The sequence below is a fragment of the Ursus maritimus genome, unplaced genomic scaffold (assembly GCF_017311325.1).
Source record: "Ursus maritimus isolate PB19 unplaced genomic scaffold, ASM1731132v1 scaffold_7, whole genome shotgun sequence".
Classification (NCBI taxonomy): Eukaryota; Metazoa; Chordata; class Mammalia; order Carnivora; family Ursidae; genus Ursus; species Ursus maritimus.
In genome coordinates, this window is record NW_024426885.1 from 79,928,488 (window position 1) to 79,940,714 (window position 12,227).

Below are 12,227 nucleotides of genomic sequence, written 5' to 3' on the forward strand. Positions count from 1 at the left end.
GTCTACCTTGTGGAATATCAACTAAAAGAACTTCTTTTGGGGATGGATACAATGTATCTTTGACTCCATACTTTTCATCCTTTCCTTGCATCTCAGATGAATTGTGTGTGACAAGGATACCAGTTTCTCAGGCTTCCACCATCTTCTTAGACTTGGAGAGGCAGCCGAAGGTGGTGAGAGGACCCTTCCTTGCTAGGTTAATCCTGGTTTCTCTTTCCTTGGAGGGAATCTGATTAATGTGAGACTAGATCAGTACAAAGAGTCTAGGAGGCCTTATAGATTTAAAATAAAGTGAAGAGGCTTCGAGTAGAAGAGGAACATAACAAAAACCTTGGAGTGACCACCATTTATAAGACACTAAGAATAAGAAAACAATTAACATTCTGAAAATGACTCTTTTGGCATTTTTGTGACACATACAACAATACTTTAAATTGCTATCTAAAGTTTGGATGCTGGGACACCTGGAGGGCTCACTCAGTTAAGCCTCTGATTCTTAATTTTGGTTTAGGCCATAATCACAGGGTCGTGAGACTAAGCCCTGTGTTGGGCTCTGCGTTCAACTCAAATCTGCTTGAGGTTCTCTCTCTCCTCTCCCTCTGCCCCTCTCCCCACTCTCTCTATATAAATAAATAAATAAATAAATAAATAAATAAATAAATAAAATCTTTAAAAATTAAAAAAAATAAAGTTTGGGTGCTGAATGGATATTTCTTTGAATGCAAAAACTTGTTAAGAAAGAGTTACAACGTAGTAGACTGCGACTCAAGTTTGGTCTTCTTCCCCTGAAAAAGAATCCTCACGCCTGCGTTATTGATCTCAGCCTGTCCTGACTACCTCAGGATCTTACTCTTCTCCTTATGTCTTTCTGTATTCCACAGTCTTTCATCTTCTGTCTACCAGGTCCTTCCTTCTGCTGCCCTGCCTTGCAGGCAGAAGGTGCCAGGCTCTGTGGTTCCCCTGACTGTCCATCTATGTCTTACCTTCCGTTGGGATAACTGGTCCGTGGTTGGCATCCCAGTCCTGCCCCAACACTCACTGATTCCGTGGGACCTGGTGTATGTGCCCACTCCTCTTCTGGAAGCATATCCCCCTTCTGCTGCCCAGCACACATGGACATCCATTGAGCCTCAATCTTTGGTGCTTAGGCCTTTTCCATTCACTGTCCTTGAGGCTTTCATCCATCTTCTGGGTTGTACTTTTCACTCCTCAGCAGAGGACCCCCAACTCGCCATCTCAAGGTTACTTTCGTGGGATTACTAGGTCGTCATTTCCATCTGGCTCTTCATCATCTTACTCCAGCCTTCATTATTGCTTGAGTCGGAAACCTTCGTGCATCCCTTCCCATGCTAGAAACAGTGCACATGCTTTCTAGAAGTGATTTCATGTACTCTTCCTAAGAGTTGTACTGTATTTACTAGTCATTTGGGGCCTGGGAGAATTAATCGACTTGGCTTTAAAGTCCAATCCGTCCAACTCTAAGTAGCCCCATTCTCTGTGCTCAACCCCTCTGCCACCTAATAATCTACTTCCACAAATTCACTTAGCCCTTTACCATATGTAACAGATGCCCATGTGTTTCCAGGTGGCATCTGAGTCCCACTTTTATTCTGACCTTTATTGTCCCGTGGTTTACAGATTTCTAGTCTTGTCCCCATTCTCTTCCATGTACCATTTCTAAAAACACAAGCCTTCATCCTTTGCCCTAACACACGGCCTTCCTTTCACAAGATTGTGAAGAGAACCAATTGGCACAATGCCCAGGAAAGTACATACAATCAGTGAAGGCAAAATCTAACCACACTAGCTGGTGGCGAGCTCATGGCATTTCCCGGCTGTAACAGAACAGCTGCGTGTCGTCCTCAGTGACCTTGACAAATTACCACCGCCTTCTAAGACTTCCGTTTCCTCTTCTGTGAAGTAAGCAGGTTGGACCAGCTGATATCCGTGGTACCTTCTGATTCTAAACCTTGAAGACTCTCCTCTTTCAGAACGCGTTCTAGCTCCCACCTCAAAGTGGCAGGTTTTTCTGATTAAAAAAAAAACCATTAAGTCAGAGAAAGGCAATATCAGCAAGCTTTTAGAATTTCCCCCTTCTCTTTCCAGAGGGGGGAGGGGCTGTTTCCTTGTGTTTATTCGAGCCTCTCAAAACATAAGTCATGCAATATGACTGTGACCCATGAGGGCAAAGTGTGACATTTAATCAGAGAAACTGAATAAATCATTGTGTGCCATGACATACTCATGATTATTTTGTCCCTTGAAGTGCAAAGAATCCTGTAGTTTCTAAGAGACTAGTAGGAAACTATGGGGTTTCATCCATGGTTTATTTTGTACTTATGTTCAAATGGCAGATAAGTGCTATGGACTGAATTCAGTCCCCCACCTCCCCCAAATTTCACATATTGATGGTCTAACTGCCAATGTGACTGTATTCGGAGACAGGAATTTCAGGAAGTAACTGAGGTTAAATAATGTCATGAGGTTGGGGTCCTAATCCTATAGGGTTGGTGGCCTTATAAGAAGAGGAGGAGATGGGGCACCAGGCTGGCTCAGTGGGTAGAGGGTGTGACTCTTAATCTCAATGTTGTGGGTCCAAGACCCACACTGGGTGTAGAGATTACTTAAAAGTAAAATAAAATGTGGGGATCCTGAGTGGCTCAGTCGGTTAAGCGTTGGACTCCTGGTTTCGGCTCAGGTCATGATCTCAGGCTGGTGAGACAGAGTCCCACATCAGGGTCTGCACTTAGTAGGGAGTCTGCCTGAGATTCTCTCTGTCTCCCTCTCCCTCTGCCCCTTCCCCTGCTGGCATGCTCCCTCTCTCTCTCTTTCTCTAAATCAATAAATAAACTTAAAAAAAAGTTAAATAAAATCTTAAAAAAACAAAAGAGTATGAGAGAGGTCTCCCCCCGCCCCACCCATGTGAGGACAGGGCAAGAAGGGGAACATCCGAAAGCCAGGAGGAGAGCTCCCAATAGGAAAGCAATCAGCCAGCCCCTTGACTGTGACTTCCAGTCTCCAGAGCTGGGAGAAGAAATCCCTGTTCCTTAAAGCCCGCAGTCTGTGGCATGTTGTGAAGTCAGTCTGAGCAGGCTCACGCGTAGTGTTACCTGCATTATGAGCCTGAGTTTGAAGCCCAGCAGCACATGCCCCAATATTTATTTACAGATCTGCTATTTTTACTATTTGTCCTTGGAAAAGGTCATGTCTTTGCTTACAGAGCCACAAATTTAAGAATTGTATTTTCAAATAGTATTATTCACTCCAGTAAAAACTTTAGTGGGCACTTTCTTTGCCCCATACACAGAAGATAGCTTTTTCTCTGCTGACCAAAGGGATTTTAAATTTAAAGAACCAATATCATGCCATCTCGTGTGTTTGCACTTTCCCTTTCAAAGGGATGCCACTCGGACCTACTGAAGAGCTGTTCAATACTAGTTAAAGCCTACCGTGGAAGGATTTCTATCGCACAGGAGCAGTCCCAGGAGAGATGAGACTGTTATAGGATATGTTTTGACAGTGAAGGTCAGATGTTTCTATCATTTCCCCTTCTCCTCCCCCCTCTCTCCTTCCCCATACACACTTCATATCTGTAAACAACCCTGCAAAAAAAAAGGGGGGTCTTTAGAAAAAAATCTAACAATACCCCAAACACTATTAGTACTTTTTTAAGTAAGCTCCATGCCCAACGTGGGGCTCGAACTCACAACCCTGAGATCAAGAGTCACACACTCTTCCCACTGAACCAGCCAGGCACCCCTATTAATATTTGAATCACATTTACCAGCATCTCATGGGCCTAAATCCAAGGGATCAAATCATATCAGCTGAAGAGAGAATCTACATTTTCATCACATATCTGCCTGGGTGTTGAAATGTTTAATAGCAGTAAGTCTTCTATCTACAAAGCACACGAGAGTTTGCAAAATGCTTGCGTATTCATTAACTTCTTGACAACCTCAAGAGCTATCTGGAGCCATCATTCCTGTGTTTCCAGGGGAAAACTAGGCTCAGGAAGATGGGTGGGAGGAGAGGACACAGTTCTGGGAATTCTGAAGCCTCATCCAGTATACTGGCTACGGGAACACAGTGGACATAAAGTAATCTGAGCCTAGAGTACTAACAGGAAGGGAGCACTGCAATAAATCTCACAAATGGAAAAAGTCAAATGTGCCTGCCATTTCTGTTTCTGGAGCACTTCCTGCGTTCAGTGATGCGGACTAGTCGCCATAGTTACGATGAAAATCCTCAAATGAAGAATAGGTCATTTATTTTTTTTTAAAGATTTTATTTATTTGACAGAGATAGAGACAGCCAGCGAGAGAGGGAACACAAGCAGGGGGAGTGGGAGAGGAAGAAGCAGGCTCATAGCAGTAGAGCCTGATGTGGGGCTCGATCCCAGATCGCCGGGATCATGCCCTGAGCTGAAGGCAGACGCTTAACCGCTGTGCCACCCAGGCGCCCAGAATAGGTCATTTAGAACTTACTAGTTCGGTAATACCCGAGACCAGTGGTTTGCAAGCTTTAGGGCCTCCGGACTTCTTGACACTCTTCAAATGATCTTAAAAACTATCAAGGACTCAGAGAGCTTTTGTTTACATGACTTCTGACTACCCATTTGTATCGCATTAGAACATAAAATTTAAAAATTTTAAATATCTTATCAATTTGTTAAAAAATAATCAACTGATCACATGTGAAACGAACTATCTCATTTTCACTACAACATAACTATATTTTCCCAAACAAAACCAAAATCGGTGAGAAATCTAGCATGTTGCATAAGTCTGGAAATCTCTTTCACATCTGGCTTCAGAGATCTGGCTCCCTTCTGCTGCCTGGGTCTGTGTTCTAGCTATGGCGACATCATACGTGTAGCTCTGGAAAATTCCACCACAAGCCCATGAGAGAAAGAGAGTGAAAAAGTCAAATGATGTATTCATGTGTTTATGAAATCCGTCTGAGAGGATTTCCAGGGTCCCTGAGCCATACTTTGAGAACTATTGGAATGAATAACAGCAAACCCCTAATTTTAAGAACACATGTTTTTAAGGTACAAGCTTTTAAACACATAATCTCTGAGATGAATATCCCTTCCAGTGCAATCAACTAGGTATTAGAGTTCTTGTCTTTCCCTTGACTTTAATGATAATCCAGAGCCAGGAAATTCTATACAAAGAACAAGGACTCCGGTGCATCTAGACTCAGCAAGGATCCTGGGTGAGGGCGGTTATTACCCCAGGGACTATCACTTTCTGTGCAAACACCGAACAATCACAGAAGTGCACAAATGTAATTTTGGCCTCCTGACTTACATAAATTCAACCCTGCATGCTTCATCTTTGTACTGTGAGTGCCGACAAATAAGTTTCTCCTAGGAGGTCAACAGATGTGGCGACTAGAGACCGTTCCAAACTCTTGGACTTCTGGGGCCCCAAAGAGAGGGCAGACCTCCCTGGGGCGGCCAATCGGAGGCAAAGGGGCCTCTTTGTCTTGAACGCCGACACCCTGTGGTTCTCACACCTTCTCAGATCCGTCTCTGATGTCGTGGGACAGGAAGAAGTCTGAGTGTTGGCTCCATGTTACTCCTCCAACGAGAAAGATATTCAGTGTTTTGCCACACGTCACAATTGGGAAACAGTCAAACGCAGCATAACTTAATAAAGCAATTTAGGCGGCACCTGGGTGGCTCAGTCAGTTAAGTGTCTGCCTTCTGCTCAGGTCATGATCCCAGGGTCCTGGGATTGAGCCCCACATGGAGCTCCCCATCGCGCCAGCAGGGAGCCCCGCATTGGGCTCCCTGCTCAGCGGGGAGTCTGCTTCTCCCTCTGCCCCTTGCCCCACTCTCGTGCTCCCTCTCACTCTCTCTCGGTCTCTCAAATAAATAATATCTTAAAAAAATAAAGTAAAGCAATTTAGAATGCGCTGTCTTGTTTCTACATATGCCATCAACTGAGCAAATGACAGAAGAATCATAATCCCTTAATTCATCATTCTTTGTAAAACAGCGTGACCCCCCTCCCTTCCTCTCTTCTTTCTGCCTGTGTTCTTACCTCAAATATCGATTATGTACCCATTATGAATGAGGCACTGTGATAAACAGAACCTCATATTTTTCTGGCTACCAATTCTGTTTATTTGTAATTATTAAATATTCTTTTTTCCTAAATAAGAGGAAGGCTTGCCCATTATAGGACATTAAAATTATAGTAAAGTGCAAAGAAAGCAAGTATAATTGCCCATAGCTAATCTGTAGGGGTAATTTTAATAAATTCTAGATTTTTTCCCTGTGGTTTCACCTAGTCGAGATTATATGTGGACGCCATTTTGTATCCTGATTTGCTTAACATTGAATCAGGGGCAGCTTCAATGTTATATAAAACTCATCATAAACCTAACTTTAATGCCTAAAGTCGATGATAAGTATCTCAATGGAGAAATCTTATTTTCCAATTGAGATTTCCTTAGCATCAACTCCTTCCTGGAGGTGGAATTACTTGCAGGGAAGGCTACATTTCCCAGCTTCTGTTAACATACTGACAAATTCCTTTCCCTGGCAGTGTCTTAAAGTGACACCACCAGACAAGGGGCTCATTCCATCGCACCCTCACCGGTATTGAGGGCAATGTTTGTTTACGCATGATCTTTGCTAGTACGATGAGTAAGGGGAAAAAAGCCTACCTTTTAAAAAAATTGCACATTGGATTCATAGGAAAATAAAATCTTTAAAAGTGCTAGTAAAGGAGCCCTTGGGTGGCTCAGTGGGTTCAGTATCTGACTTCCACTCCAGCTGGTCGTGATCTTGATATCAGAATCAGGAATCATCCCCATTCAGTGGGGGTGGGGGTGGGGGGTGGGGTCTCCTTGTCCCTCTCCCTCTGCCCCTCCCCTGGCTTATGTTCACTGTATCTCTAAATAAATAAATAAAATCTTTTTAAAAAATTGCAGGTAAAATTTAGAACACTTTAAAATTCCAAGATAAAAGTTGAATAAAAACACTTGTGCCCACTTTTCATTAATTCAATTAATGAAAGGGAGGCAGAGCTGGGTCATCCCAAAAGTCCTGGAACAGAGTTTTGGTGGCAAACACGGAAACCAGTTCTGATTACTTAATCAGAAGAGAGATGTCTCGGAAGGCCAGTAGGTAGCAAACCAAAAGAGATAGGAAGGCTGGAGAATCAGGCTCATCAAACAGGCACAGTTGCTTGGTAGTTGGAATCAGAACACGTCACACAGTCCACATAGGACACCACTTGGAATTGCCACTGGACGTGTCCAACTGTCCCCTCTAGCACTGCTGTCACTTCATAAACATTATGTCTAAAATGTCTTCCATTTGAGTCATAGACTCTGGATTCAAATCTCTGATGGGCTGAACATAGGTCACATGATGGTGCCTGGGATGCTACGGGGTGGGGACAGTGGGCATTAGGCCATTTTGGCTTTTATGAGAGTATGGATTCTAGGTTGCAAGACCTTGATCAAAGACCACTATAAATATTTATGTAAAATTCTTTGTTTCATAATATATTTTAGGAATCTGGTTAATCTTAATTACAACTGAATGTTTATTGTGTAGTAGGTCATGAGATTATCTAGTCCAGAACTGCAAACTCAAATGTCTATTCTATCTTCAAATGTCAGTGGGGTGGGGCATACGGGAGTGGTGGGGACTGTGGAAAACTGAAGAGACTCATGGGTCAGGGGGACACCTCTGACTTGGCTCCAGCTGATGGTGGCTAGAACCCATCACGAACCAAACATTGCCAATTCTTTCAACTTTTCAGAACATGCCCAAAGTCCGTTTTTGTGAAATTTCCTGATTTTAAAATTTGCAACTAAACTCAAAATGAGAAAAACAATGACACCATGGCTTTTCAAAAGTCAGGGCTGCAGGCCGCCTCCAAGAGTGGAAGCTTTTCATTTGAAAAACCAGAACAGGGAGATGAGGCCTAAGAAGGTGGACCATGCCTGAGGCCCAACAGCTTAGCTGGGGGTAGAGACAGGACTCCAAGCTTGGTCTCTCCAAGAAAAGCCAATGTTTCACTACCCATCTCTGCAATCACTTCTCTTGGAAATAACCTCCCCAAATTCGGGAAAAGTGGAACAGTGTCTGTGTTTCTTCCAGCAGCAGCAGTGTTTGTAAAATGTTTATAAATTCCTAGAATCTGCCAGGCCCACAGAAAGAAAGACCGTGTAGTGACGTCAGGTCAGAATTTAAATCTTAACTTGTACTACTTTCTAAGTGGGTAACCAGGGACAAATTACTTCTCCGGGTTGCAGTCATGGGAAACGTAAGAGCACTTTTCATAAGGCTGTGGAGAGGATGAAATAAGATTTCATACTGAGAGTGCCTGGCACGGTGCCAGGACCATACTAAAAAACACTGCACGGGATAATAACACGATACCCAGCGGGAAGCTGTCTTGTTCTCTTACCTACCCGAGTACGCGAAGCAGGGAGGGAAGGACGAGGACTAACGCGTTTCTCGGTGGGGGTGAGTTATGGATGAACCTCCGGACGAAATTCTAACACGAGGATTAAGTGCAGTTTCCACCCACACCCCAGCCTTCCCGGGACTCCAGTGCGAGTTTAAGGCCATGGCCAGCGGCATGGGGCGCGCGTACCCTGCCCGCAGCGTTCGGAGGCACTCTCTCGGGGAGACCTCGGTGAAGCGGATGGTGGAGCACACGCCAGTCCCAGGGGTTCCGGGCTGGGGAGGGGACGCGCGGCGTTTCAGAGGAGAAAGTGGCAGCGGGCGGTTTCACTGGCGCCCTAGGCCCGCCCGCCGGGGGACTCGCTGCCACCTGCGAGCTTTCTCTGCAGAACGCGGGAGCCGCCGCGGCGGCGGAGGGGCGGAGGCAGGGGCGGAGGCGGCACCCAGGGGCCGGGGCCGGGGAGGCCGGGATCATCGCAGCGACAATTTCTTCTCCGGCGGCGGCGGGGACGGCTGCAGGCTCGGGTCGGCCGGCCTGCGCGTGGGTTCTCCAGGGACCTGCCGGGCGCGGGTTCTGGGGAGCGCGCCGCGGAGGGGCGGACGGGGACGAGGACGAGGACGAGGAGAGCCGGGCGCGGGCCGGCGCGAGCGGACGGAGCAGAGCCCCCGCGCTGCGCGGCGGGGAAGCGGGGCAGGCACGGCCGAGGCCGGCGAGCGGGCGCTCCTCCCTGGGGGGGCCGCATCACCCGGCTGCAGGGCCTTCTAGCAAAAGCCACCGCGGCCGGGGCTGCAGAGGCCAGACGGATGCCACGGCCACAAGGCAGGCGCGGGGACAGCCGCCGCAGCCGCCGTCCCACGCGGGCTCCGGACACCGGGGCCGCTGGTGAGTGGACGCGCGCGTGCGTGAGTGTGAGCGCGCTCCGGCCCGGGCGAGGGGGCACGCCGGGGGCAGGTGCCCGCGGGCCCCTTTCCCGCCGGCCGCGTCCAGGGCTTGCTCGGCGGGGAGAAAAGGCGCGCTGCCGGGGCTCACTTCCTTCCTGCCGGTCCTGCGAGCGGCCGCCTCCGCCGCGCCGCCGGTGCGCGGCCCCCGCCGGCCCCTAGGGGTTACTTTCACCTTGATGGGGAAGGCAGGAAGCGGTGGCTCCCGTTGGCGGGGCGGGACTCCGGCGGCTACCTATGCGCCTGGGCTTCCGATCCCCACTCGGGATGCAGCCTTGGGGTGGGTGCCGGCGTTCGGAAGGCCCACTGCGCTGTTTGGGGGGCGCGCGGTGTGGGGACGGCAGCGCGAGGGGCGCGCCTTTCTAGATGGTGTTTACTTTTGTGCCTTTTCTGAGCGACTCTAAGACACGTCCCCTCACCTGAATCATTGTAGCCTTAACCAAAGAATGAGTCCATAAAGGAAGTGGAATGTCGCTGGGACATAATTTTCCAGAACTCTCCAAAACAACCCCCACTTCTGATCCAAGAGCCTAAGGTACTCTAATTACTGGGGGGGAAAATAAGTTGTATAAGTCATAAGTTGTGTAGGAAACAGAACCTGATCGAGAGGATTGAAGAAATTCTTGTGTTTGGCTGGCATGGGGGCAGGGATGGTTTTCTGGAAATCCGTGTTTGATGTTAAGTACAACAGACATCTTTCAAAGTAAGCTCCAGTGAGCACCGTGCTTTCCAAACATCCTGCTAATCACTGAGAATAAAATGAAGGCCTAGGTTTTAGGGGTGTCCAGAATGGTCGTGGCTCTCACTAGGGTGCAGATTTAGATCTCATGGTTCAAGGCCCTGTCAAGGTCAATATGGCAGATTTGTTCCAGCAGTTAAGTTACACCTGGATGTTTGATTTCCTGTTCCAAGATTGGAGTGGGGGTGGGGGTGGGGGCTACTTCTTCTATGGTGGTTTTACACAGAGATTAAGCCACTGTGTTCTGTTTCTTTCCAGGCCTTGTTTGGGTCGGCAATCTTGTATTTGTGGGATGGATGTTCAACTAAACTTGGAGAGTGTGCTGGGCCAGAGCTTGGTAGCGGGCACCGTGTAGCCTCTTCTAAATATCTCTGCTTCTTTTTAATACAAGTTAGTGCCTTGGAGAAAGAGCCTCCTCTTGTTTACCATTTTCTCCATGACAGCGTCTTCATTCAAAGACATGAGCTGTTACTGCAATCTACCTAGAAAATGAGCCGGCTGCTTGTTTTCTGTGCAAGCATGGAGACAGCACATGGTTTGCCCCTTGGGAGTCTGCTTTTGCATGTACTTCAACTGTCATTTCTGTATGGTTCTTGGGAATTTTAAGAAGAAATGTGTTTTCTTTTATTCTTTTGTGAAATAAACACCATTTAAACAATCAGGCAGAGACTCCTAGCCCGATATTCATATTGCCAACTTCCAGGAGCCAGTTTCTTGCCTACTTTTGTGCCTTTTGGTAGGACCCAGTACCAGTGAGAGGCTTGGAGGAAGAAATGGCAGAATCATAGCCCCAGGGTATCTTCCATAGAGAGGTTTCTTCTGGAGAGGAGAATGACTCTGGGGTTGGCCCCTGAAATGACTGATAAAAATAGTTAGGGAATTGTTAATAACAGCTACCTCTTTTTACTTTCAGCATGTAGGACTTAATACAGCTTGGCCAAATTCCTCCTTTAAGGACCCTTCCCAAGCCTACGGACAGCTACAACCCAGGAAGCGAGGTTGCCTTTTACAGGGGAGAAAAGCCTGGTAGTTCTTGCTCAAAATATGACGGGGCAGGAGGAATGTGAGAGATGCCTAGGAAGCTGGGTACTTGGAAGGATACTTTTACCAACTGGACTACATTTTAATCCACTTGTGTTTATGATTGTGTCCAAGGCTAGCAGTTTTTCTCAACACCGTGAGGGATTTGTAAGTAACTTCAGTTGAAACGATGAGGAATGATTCATGGTCATCCTTGAAAATATGTGAGTCACGTTTTGGTCCCTTAGGGCTAATGGATTACAGCTGCTTAATAAATATGTGTTACATGAATAGCAATTCTACAATTTTTATCTTCCCAACTTAGCTCTATCAGCTCTTCTAGTATGGATTGTTATTAGCCATAACTTGGTTTGAATTACCAATCATTTCATCAAAATGAAGCCCAGTTGATACATTCAATGAAGACTGACTTCCTCAACCAAAGGAACAGTAAGGATCCCTCCAACACAAAACAAAAACAAACAGCAGGGTATTGGTACCTGTTGGCTTGCTCATCCCAGCTCTCTGAACATGTGACCGGTCCAATTGGACATGTGAGTGGACATTCAGAAACCCTGAGTTGACATCAGAATGTTCAACTCAGGAATAATCTGGATGTAGCTACATCTGGATGTGGCTTTTGTCAGAAATGATTTGCATCTCTAAGCAAATCAGGTGAACTTCTGGTACATTCCTGTATCTTGTCATGCTAAGTAGAAGAGCCAGTTAAACAGCTGGCAAATTGCTAAGTCTTCAAAGCACATGTTGTTCGAGTTTTTAAATTTTAAATTAAATCCGTGTTATGTTTGTCCATTGATGTGATTGCCTCAGAGATATTAATTCAGACTGCTGGTTACTTAGTAACTTAGATTTATTAAAAGCAGTCCCTGGATATAAGTACAAATAATTCATATGTTTTGATTTGCTCTAGTTAGCCTCTCAAGTTACTCTTGGAAGTGGGAGCATTCCCCGATCTTGAATATTAAGGGTATTACAACTTTCTTTTTCTTTTCTTTTTTTTTAAATAGTGTGACTTTCCGTCCCTAATCATTAGAAGTTTACCCTGTGGTTCGTGATCTAGTTTCAGGGTGC

General features: G+C 46.3%; 1 protein-coding gene across 1 annotated transcript in view; it reads left to right on the forward strand.

Annotated features, from left to right (window-relative positions):
• Window positions 1-9,222: 9,222 nt before the first annotated feature.
• Window positions 9,223-12,227, forward strand: part of STAMBPL1 (STAM binding protein like 1) — a 45,279-nt gene continuing 42,274 nt past the window's right edge. Inside the window, exon 1 of the mRNA XM_040624740.1 lies at window positions 9,223-9,320. The gene's annotated coding sequence lies outside the window, so the exon portion shown is untranslated. The remainder of the gene's footprint in view (window positions 9,321-12,227) is intronic.